The sequence below is a fragment of the Otolemur garnettii genome, unplaced genomic scaffold (assembly GCF_000181295.1).
Source record: "Otolemur garnettii isolate 467f Iridium unplaced genomic scaffold, OtoGar3 scaffold00064, whole genome shotgun sequence".
NCBI classification, from domain to species: domain Eukaryota; kingdom Metazoa; phylum Chordata; class Mammalia; order Primates; family Galagidae; genus Otolemur; species Otolemur garnettii.
Genome location: NW_003852459.1, coordinates 4,632,279 through 4,645,799, shown reverse-complemented (window position 1 = coordinate 4,645,799; position 13,521 = coordinate 4,632,279).

Here is a 13,521-nt window from a genome sequence, read left to right as displayed (position 1 = left end):
TTCAGTTTTTGGCTGGGGTTGGGTTTGAACCCGCCACCTCCAGCATATGGGGCTGGCAGCCTACTCCTTTGAGCCACAGGCACTGCCCTACATTACTTTTATTGTGTACTTTATTTCTATTGGTATTACATTGTACTGTTTGATGAAACAATCATACAATTCACCAGAATGTAGGATCAGTTGGAGCCCCGAGCTTGTTTTCCTGCAACTAGATGGTCCCATCTGGGAGTGATGGGAGGCAGTGACACCTGAGGTGTGTTGCTGCTATAAAGCCTGCCACCATATGCAGCAAAATTGTCACTTGCCACTAACTGATAGGGTATTGAGATGAGTCTGCAAGAAATTGATTTACTAGGCTCTCTGTGCAGTCAAACTTCTCTGCTGATGAAAATCTGGATTTTTCAGCCACTCTCCAGATCTAGCATATGGCCTCAGCTCCACCTCAGATCATCAGGCATTTGATTCTCATAAGGAGCATGCATCCCAGATCCCTGAATGCACAGTTTACAGCAGAGCTCACCCTCCCATGAAAACCTAATGCCACCCTGATGTGACAGGAGGCAGAACTCAGGTGGCGACGTCTGTGATGGGAACAGCTGTAAATACAGATGAAGCTTCACTCATTGGCCCACTGTTCATGTCTTGCTGTGCAGCCCAGTTCCTAACAGGCCATAGACCAGTACAAGTCTGTGGCCAGGTAGCTCGGGACCACAGAAGCAGATGACTTAACTCTTAACCTTTTCCCATCTCTTAGTGATAGCCGGGCACAGTGGGAGACCAGGGCAGGTAGTAGATTGTTTGAGCTCAGATATTCAAGACCAGTCTGAGCAATAGTGAGACCTCTTCTCTACTAAAAATAGAAAAAAACTGAGGCAAGAGGATCGCCTGAGCCTAAGAACTTGAGGCTGCTGTGAGAATGAGAATGCCACAACACTGTAGTTAGGGCACCAGAGTGAGACTCGGTCTCAAAAACAAAAACAAACAACAACAAAAAGAATTATGGACAGTATCACTTCTGTAATATTAATATATTATATCTTATTATATAATTGTAATTTCATTAGGGACATAGAAGCAATAACATTTTGTTTCTGGCCTCGTTCTAATTATTTTTGAAGTTTTGGGGAAGGAGAGAAGGGAAAAGGAGTTAGTCATCTTTGCAGTAATTGTGTATTAAAACCAATCCCAAGCTCCCTGGCTTATGGCAGGTCTTATTTCCCAGTCACAATCTACAGGTCTTTAAGTCTGTGCTAGTGTTGGCTAGACATGATTTGATTTGGCTCCAACATGCAGATTGAGTTCAGAATCAGGTGTCATATAATCTTTGGACCAATAATAGATATTCATTTAATGCATGTTCTTCTCATACCAAAATGAAGGAGTATAAGAAACCAACACTAAAGGTATATCTTAAAGCTCTCTAGTATCTAATTTATCCAAACAAGTCAAAGACTGGGAAAGTACATTCTGCCCATCATGAGACCAGACCTCTAAGTTGGGTGTGGGGACAGGGTTGATAGTAATGAGTAGAGAGTAAATATTTGCTGGAAAAAAATTGAGTAACCACATGAATAAACTCATGGTTAACCAACTCAGTTTCCAAAGTAAGAAATATCAGGATGATTGTTTCCAGGGACTTGATGTTGTTCCCATTTGCCTTTACATGGTAGACACACATGTTCTTAGGCTCTTTTTGAAAAAGTCCCTAGAATATCATCTCCCTAAAGGACCCAGCCCACCCCTTCTGTACCTCACTAGAAACATTAAATCCCAGAAAACCATCATTAATTCATGCTTCAGTCAATATAAATTTAAAGAGCATAGCTAATACTCTTCTGTAAAAATTTACTGTTCAATTTCTGGATTTTTCTTGCCACTTTTCATATCATGAAAGCACAATCCCTATGAATACTAGAAGTCACCAAGTTGCCAAATCCAAAGGAAAAGTTTTGCCCTCAATCTGTAAACTCAAGAAAAGTGTAAGGAGTTGCTAGTTTATGAACTACAAACTGTAAGAGATGGCAGGGATTCAACCACGAACAATGTAGTCATGATCCCTGCTCCTATGAAAAGTAGGTGTGGTTGGAAATATAAATAGTTACCTACATCTATATCCATTCATATATCTATAAAACACTACATGAAAATTGTTGTGACATCAGATGAACAGAACGTGATGGGTAATGGGAAAGAAACTTCTCATCAAAGAAAGAAAACTAAGATTCTCCCTTGAGGAAGTAATATCTAAATTGATTCCAAAAAGGTGGGTGAGTTAGACAAAGAGTGGGGATGTGTCTGAGGGACTGTTGGACCCAAGACACTAGCTGTGAGAACAAGCTATAGAGCTACAGGAGTGAAAAGCTTTAAACTGGCATGAAGAAAGGAGTTGAGCTATTAGTAATTGCAAGGTCTAGGCCTGGTATAACCTTGGGAGTAGATAGGTGAGAGAGGGCAGAGGCCAAGGAGTGAACACGTATCAGAAGCATCATCTATGACGAAGTGGATACTGAAGTCCTAAGGAATTATGTTAGGGACAGTTTATCAAGAAAATGACAGAAACTTTAAGAATTAAACTTTTAAGCCTGGGAACAATGGCTCATGCCTGTAATCCTAGCACTCTGGGAGGCCAAGGAGAGTGGACTTCTTGAGCTCAGGAGTTTGAGAGCAGCCTGAGCAAAAACATGACCCTGTCTTTACTAAAAATAGAAAAATTAGTGAGTGTTTTATAGGGACCCTGTCTCCACTAAAAATAGAAAAATTAGTGAGTGCTGTGGTTGGCACCTAAAGTCCCACTATGCAGGAGGCTGTTGCAAGACTACTGCTCAAGCCCAAGAGAGTTTGAAGTTGCTGTGAGTTATGATGCCATAGCACTCTAGCCAGGGGCAACAGAGTGAAACTGTCTCAAAAAAAAAAAAAAAAAGAATTAAACTTTGAAGCAATGATGGAGGGAGGGTGACACAACTTGGAAGGGCAGTATGTGGAATAGAGTCTGATGACTCAGGGCTCAGAGCTTGTTGTTTTCTTGGAGGAAGAAAGGAAGGACAATGATCAAGGCACACAAGGACCTGACCTTCATGCCCAGAGAGGGAGAGCAAAACCAGACGCCAACTGAGAGGACTGAAGAGGAGAAAGTGCCTTCAGGGCAGAGTTCTGAAGGGAATCATTTTAGAACAAGAGAGGAAAGGGGACTATTCAGAGAAAATAAAGACAGATGTATACACAGAAAAGTACAATATAAACCTCCATAAGGCAGACTGGCTATGAACTAAAGAGGGCCTGGTGGAATTTTTAGGAATCAAGAAGGTGTAGGAATAGGGGTAGATACACAGAGACATACATGGAATAAAGGGCAGAGAATCAGAGTTGGATTTATTACTAACATGAACATCAATAGAGACCAAAAGTAGATTGGTCCTGACAGTCTCAAAGCATAGAGTAGTGTGAGCCCATCAGGATCCAAGAACATGAAGGACCACAGATCTTTCCAGGAACACTTGGTGTTCTGGGCTCCTTGTGGGGTGCCCACCTGTGAAGATATAGAGAGCTGGGAAGAGCATAGAGGCCGGAGAAGGGGTCAGGCGGAAGTAAAGGCGAGAAAAGCCACCACATTCTGGAAGAAAGTTGACTTAACTCTCTTTTCTATTTAAGGAAAGCAATTCCATTTTTTTTCTTCCTGAGGAATCCAGCAGTACCAATCCCTGTTAATCTCTTCTGTTTCAAATTTTCAATGCCTTTAGTTTAGTATGTTGTATTATATATGCCTGTGTCAATATAGTCTGCTCTACTATGTGAACATCATGCAACATCGTGGTTGAGGCAAACATCCGGAGTTCAATGTCTACATCTCCCAGAACCAGCAATTTAATTAACCTTCCCTTCCTTAAAAGTGAGGTCATAGTAGTACATAGCTCATAGGTTGTTCAGAGGACTCTGATAGTTATGCAAAGCTAGGGAAACAAATGCTAAGTTAAGTACATTGGCAAAACATTTTAGAAGTTCTTAGATATTTAAATTTTCAAGAGGTAGATACATTTTACGGAAAAAGGAGGAGATTTGAACTCACAGATGTACCTCTGAATCCTTACAAAGTATGTAGTGATGGGCAAGTTACTTAGTCTCTTAAAAAACAGATGAATATATAAAATTTATTTAGTGGAATTGGGAGTAGAAGAGCCTACAATATAATGCTAGGTCTTCTTTCATATGTGAATTAGATTATTAGGAAATTTGTTTCTTGGTGATATGTCTTATAATACATATATATTCTAATTATTAGATATCATAATGTAATTTATTAATAATAATCTTCTAACAGCATATACAGAATCCTCAGTTGGGGCTTATATTGCAATGGAGAAGGGTAAAAGTAAGGATTAAGCATCACAACTTTGAATGTTATCATAAATGAATTTACTACTAAATCGTTCGTGCCTAACTTACATGTAGTATGTCATATTTTCTCTTTGGGTTCCTACTTCAATATAATGGAAAAAAAATTAAACCTATCTACTATGAAACTCATCCTTTTTCATACTCCCTACCCTAGTGCCCAAATAGAAAATGCCAAAATAAAGAAAGAAAAACATTTCTTTTTTGTTTGTCTGTTTTATATGGAAGTGAATCTACCTTTTAGCTGCATTAAATTCTTGCGAATTCTTGGATGAACAACTGTCTACTTCCCTCTGGCAAAGAATCATGTTCTAAAATTGCCCATCAGCCTGCTTGCCTTGCAGTCTCCTCCTCCTCCCATCTCTGCCAACTGTCCCCGTGCTCTGAGTGGTGGCTCTCTCCTGCATTGCTTGAGTGATTGTGATGCCAACACTATGGAAACACTTTTGTATTCAGGAATCAAGTGTGTTAAGCCTTTGAAGGCTCAAGAGTCCAAGGGTGTTTACGAGGAGATATTTGACAGGACGATCCACAATGGCCCGTCGTGCAACAGAGCTGTATAAAGTCTGCCCTGGATTTAAACAGAAACTTCAACAAAACTGTATGATCAAGGAAAACTGGGACCTCTGTGACGTTTATTCTAGGAAGTAACAGAAATAACTGTCAAGACAAAAAAAAAAAAAAAATCTCTAAAAAATAACCCAGAGCTATGCTGAAGAATTAGCTTGCATCTCTCAATAAATAATTCTGGGAGGATTCGAGGTGAATCCTTTAAAACTACAGTGTTTTTTCCACTAATTATGGCTTTGTAATTTAAATATCATAGTTGGCATTATACAAAGATGACTTGGGATATAGATAATCCATAACTTTAGTGTTCAATAATCACATTTGCTATCAGATAATACATAATGTTATTTGTGCCTTAAATCTTAAAATGGCTTATAAATTCCTAAGTAAAAGAATTCATCAGAAGTGTTGACAAGATTTTTAATTCCTCTGTTTCCTTTGATATTTCTCTTAAATAGAATATGTAAGCAATGTAACCCGTACGTAAAACACAGCTCAGTTTATGTTTATTCTGCTTTTTATTGCACATTTGAAAATTAATAATTCAATGTTCTAATATTAGCTGTCATCTTAGCTGTGATAAAATTAATAATTCATCAAAATGGTATCAAACAAATGGTGCCTTTTTTGCTCTGGATGAGAAATAGTCTTTCAGCCTTTAGAAACTACAACTGTGAATTTCTCTCTTTTATTTTGGGTCAGATAATATTTAATCATTTAAGCTATAATTTTAACATTTTTATTTGAAATATGGAAATCTGCATACAATTCATGCTAAGAAAACAGCCTTCCCCTTGTTACAGTGGATTGTTCCTACCAATGCTCATTTCTTGGCAGATAAACTTTCTTTGGAAAAATCACAATAAAAGAGTCATATTTTGGAAAAGTTGAATATAAATGAAATAATTTCTTCTTTGGTTCTGACCTATGTTGTAGTCTGTGCATTTACAGGCTAGAATTCACAGTATGCATAAAATTGGAGTAATAGATACAATAATCAGAGATAGTGAATATTATTTCTAACATATTTTTTCATTCAATTTGAATGTATTCTAAGTTAAAATAATATGATCTTAAAGTTAAATATTTTCAGTTAAAAATGTGATCTTATAACATCTGCTTTCAAGAGTCATAAATTATACTTTTCCTTACTTTTTTAAGGATAGAAGAGTTCTGCCTCTTTAATTTATAGTTATTGTTTGGGGACTCCTGGGATTGGGAGTGGGAGTGAGCGTAAAGAGGTGAATGTAAGTCTTACCTGTTTTCATTCCCATTGTTTTTCTCGGCTGAGTTACCAGAAGGTGTTGGTGGGAGAGAGCAAAGCACGGCAGCCTCTCTGAAGGCCTGAGTTCTCATCTCTACTCAGCCTGAATTTATAGACCACCCTATAAAATGGGGGATTTGTAATGTACCAAAGGATGTACAAGATCCCACTAGAAAATTCTATCTTATAAATCTCACGAATCTTGCTCAGTCCTTCTCAATCATGAGTCCAGTGTGTCCATGTATGGCAAGGAGTATCACTGTGTGTCAGATAAACTCGGCAGAGAAACTTTCTTCCATCCCTAGGCAAGTAGGAAGTGAGAAAACCCGCCTCTTCACTCTGAGTCCATTCTTTTTGACCTTCTGTTTCCTCTCCAAATTCCCCAACGTCAGTGTACACCAGTACCTTCCAGGGGGTTCGCTCATATGTAGAGTCCCAGTACAGTTTTGGAGATTATAATTCAGGGAGAATGGTGTCGAGCCCAGAATTCACATTTTCAAATAAGCCCCACCCTGCTCCAGATAATTTCAACATAAGTGATCCACAGAGGGTAACCATCTGTCTCAGCTTGACTACATGCTCCTGGCATGGCTTCTAATATTAACAATAAACATGATACTAAGAGTGTTTCCTTTAACTCTTAAAAGTGTTTTGGTTTAAATGATAAAAATAGGATGGCATGCATAGTTGAAGATCACACTTCGAAGAACACACAATCATTGCCTCTTAGTGAAGCATAACGCCCAAGTTTGAAAGAAACACTTTGATGTGTGCATTAAAACCGGCTCTCAGGTTAACAATAAACTTAGAGGCCTTGCCCTGGCTGCCTTCTTCCTCTCTCCCTCCCTGTGGTAACATCTATGTCAAGTTTGCTGTACTACTTCTTTTACTTTAAATGCATTCAAAACCTATTAGTTTTTGTTGGAATTGTTCAAATAAATGTGTACTTCAAAATTACTAGCATTTATTCAAAAATATGTTTTTTCACTGAGCCCATATACTTATAAGCATTTGTTTACTTCCAAGTCAATCTCTGATGTGCAAAAGACTGATGCATCCGTCACTGGGAACACAATAAAAGAAGTCATATTGCAAACAGAAACGTACAGTCTTCTTTTCCTTCTACCTTTCAAAAATTAAGTAGGTGTCTTCACAGCAAAGAAAAGCATTCCTAAAAGTTGTCTTCCTCGGTGAATAGAATGTTTTCTTACAATAACTCATTTATCACAAGCTTTTATTTGAGGATTCTATTTCATCCATATTGAGTCTCCACTCCATGGAAGGTAGATGGCAGACCCTACAGGACCAAAGAAAAGAAAATGTGGTCTTTTCCTTTGAGACTATGGTATGGGACATACATGCGTGCACGTTCTTAAACTGCCGTTCACATTATCATGGGGTTATGTGCAAAGTGCTGTGGAAACAGAAAATTTAGTGAACTCAATTAATTTTCACTCTAAGAAATGCAATACTGAGTTTTCATAGATATTGAGGTAATGAAACATTTTGTCAAGGAATTCATTAACAACCAATTTCAGTTGACTTCAGTGATACATTACAAAGGTAAAATTTTTCATAAAGGATTTTATTCAGCACCTGTTGAATAAGGACCTACTATGTGCTACAAAACTTTGCTTGACACAGAATGAAATAGAAATGTCTTGTAATCATGCTTCTTGCTCTAAAATGTCTTACAGATGTGGCATATAATCTAGAAGTTAGAAGGGGCTATGTGAGCAAAAAAGAACAGCTTAGTTAACATGACATAAGATTTGAGGCAAAGACAGTTTTCCTATTGACTGGGAAAAAGTTGTGAAATATTAGAGGTCATGTTGTGGCTTAGACTTGTAAAATAAGAGATTATGGTTTTTCTCCAGATATTTGTATGACAATTTTTTAATCAAAGTATTTCTAGAAGGATACTGATAGAGGGAACATGAATCATTTCTTCTCTGTTCTCTCAGAGTTTTTTTGTTAATCAGACCAGAATATAAGTCTATTCCCTATTCAGTAATACATTTTATTTAGAATCCCAATAGTCATCAAGTTTCCTATCTCGGGTCTGAGGAACGTATTTTACAATGTGATAACTTCTATTTGATTACACAACGCTTACTAAACATTGAGGGTCTTGTGTGTTCTATCCTGCTACTTAGATGAAGCAAGATCCTGGAGGGCCTACACCATAGGATGTGTGGATTTTTCAAATGTATTTTTCCCTACCTCTGGGTGACGGTCAATAAATTTTGACCAACTTTCTATCTGGAATAGATTTGAGTGATTGAGGAATCTCAAGAATCTGAAATCAGAAATGGTGGAAAAATACTTTTTTTATTAATAAGAACATACCTTGGTGGACGTAGGATGAATAAGACACAAGTAAACCAAGTAATTCTACCTCATTCTTAGGGACTACCTTTCAAGGGAAAGTTGAGCAAAGTTCAATTCAGCATCACACATCTTCTAATCTTTTTATTCCTCTCCTGTCTCAGATAAATAAAATTTAACATAAGGAAATAACCTTAATAATTACTAATAGAGTATGATTGAAAAACATCTGCTGTATGTAGATAGGAACACTGGGCATGTATATTACATAGCCTATGTTTTGAAGACTATTACTTACAAATATTTTCTTTCATATTTTGGGGGTAAATACTAGCCAATAATATTTGAAACTGACAAGTTAAACGTGCAAAGGAAATGTGAAAATTACAAACTTTTTGATCAGGTTTTTCCTCTTCTGTCGACCATGTATATTTACTGGGCTTCACTTTCTGTTAGTATCAACATCTATTGATTCACAAGATAAATATTGACCTGACCTTGCCTTCACCTCAGTTTATATCTACTTCTTAAGTCAATAAATCTGGAAACCTATCTGACAGCAGTCAATATTAGTTTGAAATCCTTAAAATTGCCGCTCTGTTGTAAGGTCATATTTCAGTATTTTATAATTTCTGCCTCAAAGAAATAAAAGGCAATGTAACTTGACAGTCTCCTAGAAAAAAAAAAAAACATTTCTGCATTTTCTTGGATTCAAATACAAGGCTCTCACTCATACCAAAGATCATCTCTATGGTAATGCCTATATATCTTCTAATCTCTGACCCACAGTATTTGAAATACTTTATCCCACTTGCTGGTGGCAATTGAACACCACTGTCTTGCTTTGATTCTAATTATAATTAAGCTCTCTAATTATTCTTCAAGTGACTAATGCTTTCTGTTGGGCTTAGTTCCCCTTGGACTGAATTTTACCTGGAGATATAATAAATATAGTCAACAGTGGTACTGGACTTTGGAATTTGAAGGCAAAAATACATTTGTTACCCTCATTTATCAACTTGTTTTTATCTGTTCAATGTCTAGGAGATATAAAACCACAGGTCAAGATTTGCATACATTTTTACTATGGATACAGGAGGTAAGCTCAGGGGCCTGGTCATAGCAAATGCATTGTGCTCTGCAATTTATGACACTTTTTAAGGCCATCGCACTCATCTTTTACTTACCATGTTTCCCAGTGCTTTGGGCCACGGATGATACACTCGCACGTCAGAGCTCTATAATGAATATTCCAAAATGATTTTTTAAACACTTGAATTTTCTCCACAAGTAACAAGTTCACTGTGTTTAGAAATTAAGTATTGAAAATAACTGATATTCAGTTTTGTTCTAAGAAATAGATCGCAATATTAACATGTGTGTAATCAGTTGATTATTTGGAGATTGAATCTAAATGTTATAAGAACAGATGAGCTCAAAACAAACAAAAACATGTCTTTTTTTAATGGATCAGTTAAAAATATCCTACCATAGCACATTTCAAAGTGTTATGTGGGACAGAAGTTCTTAATCATCTTATTAAATATTTAGTCCATTCCTAGTGAATGACCATCCTACTTTAGACATAGCATGCAAATTGTCCCAACCATATAAAGGAGATAGAAGCACTTGAGGAAATACCATGTCATCTTACTAAGTCACAGAGAAACTTATGGGTGAAAAACTAGTAATCCTACCAAAAATTTCTGAAATTTTTGAGGGCATATCTTACATCTTATTTATATTCACATCTTTTTTACATGAATGTATATGTAATATACTCATATATATATATGATTCTTAATAAATTCTCATGCTTACCATGACAAACTTACAGCAATGATCTTCATTCTATCTTTATTAACTGTCCTTGGTGTTATTTAATCAAATACTAGTTCTGGATTTAAAAGAGATTTAGTAAATATAGCTGCTAACTCTGTGTCTTCATCATGAAATGATGTGTTATGTAATATAATGTGATTAGACTCACGGTCACTAAAAAAAGACATACAGGTAAATATCAGAATTATTTGCTTAAAATTATTCTTTTATTCATTACATTTCAATCACACTATTCTTGCAACTAACTTGTAATTTCCTGTTAGCTTAGACTATTTCTTACCTACTCAAGCTCCACGATTATGTGTTCACATTAAATTTAGCACTACCAGAAATATTAACGATAATATCTACTTGGAAATATTTATTTAGAAAACAAGGTATTTTGAGATTATCAAAATGTAACTCATAATAATTATGTAACTGATAAATTCTGATAGGATTATTTTATGTAATATTGTTTATTTTCATTCTACTACTTAATGTCCAAAAGATAAAAATAGTTCAAATAGTTCAATAGTTCTCATCTAATTACTCAGCTCCCCCTTTTCTCCTACATCTAAGAACCTGAAAATGGTTACAGAGAGACAGTTATTTCCAAAAAACTGGCATTTGAAATTCAGCAAAATGGATTCTCCTCTTACCTAGAATCAATCTTTCTTTCTTTCTTTCTTTCTTTCTTTCTTTCTTTCTTTCTTTCTTTCTTTCTTTCTTTCCTTAGTTTTGGTTAACAGAGAGTACTGCTTACAGTATCTCTCATTTGTGTAAGTGAAAAATAACTATGTTTTTATTACTTAAAATATTACAAAAAGGGACAATATGCTAAAAATATGCAGTGAACAAATATCATCTGTACAGACTGGAAGAGAACCTTCATAAATTAACCTTATTAGTGCATTACTGTAAGCGAATGCCAAAAAAGCTCCTAATTTGCATTAAGATAGATTTTTCAGGTTGGCTGCATGATTTAATTAAAGAAAAGATTAAGAATCATTAAACAAGCTGCTCTACCTTGCAATAACAGAATTCATATCTGATTCAGGTTAACGAAAACACAGATGGTGATTCAGTAACTGTTGAGTTGCTGTAACAGAATGAAAATGATCCCATTAGTTCTCTGGAAATGTGAGGGAATTTGGAAATTAGTATGCAGATACATTGTATGGTGCTAGACAGCTTGGTCTGCTCGGATCATCGCTGATTATACTTTGTTTGGGTTGGCAACACTGAACTTAATAAATGAAAAAATGTTCCAGTATACCACAGTTGGAAACTGTTCAAGGTTGAAATAGGTGTGCAGGCTTTCAAAAGGAGAGAGTTAAGTAAACAAATGTCAATCAATGCAGAGCTGGCAACTTTTTTTTTTTTTCCTTTAAGGAATATGTCTGTTCTTGAGAAGCAAGTGTCATAAAAATGGAAACCCTTTACTGGATACATATGTCTGTGTGGTATTTTTTGTTACAAAAGTATTTTAAATGCATAATATCAGTTTGAGGAAGACGTGCAAGCATTTTAATAGTTGTCTTTCTGGCAGAAATAGAAAAATTCAGTCACTACAAGGATTATTATATATTTCACAAAAAGAAATCAATATAATTCTGATGGAAAATGTTATGACAGGATAAAAAAAAAAGTGTAAGTATAATGGCTATTGAAAGTTTAAAGGTGTCAATAAGGCCCACAAAGTAATCCTTTAGGAGCCTTCTGGGAAAGAACAACTCAAACAAGTAGCATAGTCCATCACAGCAGCTGACAGAAATAGCCTCATGTCAAGTGCTCAGCTACACACGCAGCCTCCATTTTTAACACCTGGTTCATGCCATCAGCCTGAGTGCTCAGCGTCTGACCCTCTGGAACGATTCTTGGAGAGCGCGGAAAAGACCCCGAAGGACAGAGGTCCTCAAAGGCGAGGAGCAAATGACCCTGTTCCGTTAACTTGTGACAATAAAACAGACACAACCATGCGTGGTTTAGAGTCTATTTTGGTGATATGATTTTCCAGCAGCTAACTTAAAGGCCAGACCGTTGATCCTGTGAAATGCTCAGGGGACTACAATAAAAATGGAGGTGGAACGTTCTAAATTAAAATGTTCCCTATTTATCACGTGTCACAATATTTCCAGAATGCATTACACCAGGGACTCCATGCAAACCACCTTAAAACATCAACTTGGCATCATGTAGTCCCTCCCGGATGACACACGACCAACGTCATAATATAACCTCACGGAAACACCACCCGCCTTTCAGGATTAGCACCGAAAGCCTCTGTGCTGGTTGCCTTTTCTCTGCCCGCAGCTACCCATTTCATCAATATTTAAAAAGACATCTATGTCGTCATTTTTTCTTTTTTTGGGAAACTTACTAAAAATTATAGTCTACCATGCATACTAGCTTCAACACCTGGCAACATTTAAAACTGCACATGTTACGAACATGAATGCCTTATTTACAAACAACATTCTTACAGTTCCTTAATTACACGCCCTCACTGGATGTGGAGTCTTACACCTGTGACCTCAGCACTTTGGGAGAGCAAAGACAGAGGATCACCTGAGGATAGAAGTTCAAGACCAACGTGGGAAACATGATGAGCCTCCATTTATAATTTTTTTTTTAATCTGCTGAGTTGGTGGCATACCTGTCGTCCTAGCAGGTTGGGAGGCTGATGCAGAAGTTGAGCCCAGAAGTTAAAAGTTTCAGTGAACTATGATCATGCCACTGCACTCCAGTCTGAGCTATATTGTGAGACGTTCTCAAATAAATACGTAAATAAACACATAAATAAATAGAATTATAAGTCTCTCATACTAGATCCCTAAGGAAATCATATTTTCTATATAGTACAGAAGAAAATCTCAGTGTTTGTGATTATTAAGGCCTTCAAATAACTCCTTTCCTTTTAACCAGAACTTTACTCTGTCCTCTTAGAAAAAGTATTAAAAAGTATATTTTTGGTTTCCCAGAGCACTGTATCAAGAGAAGATACTGGTTTTAGTAATTCTGTATGCAGCATATGGTACCATTTTAATTTGAGATGTTTGTGGAAGAAAGTAAATCAATGTATTTGCCACTTCAGGACAGTATTATCTCGTTACAGACAGAACAGGGTCTGCCTTCACCCTGAACGT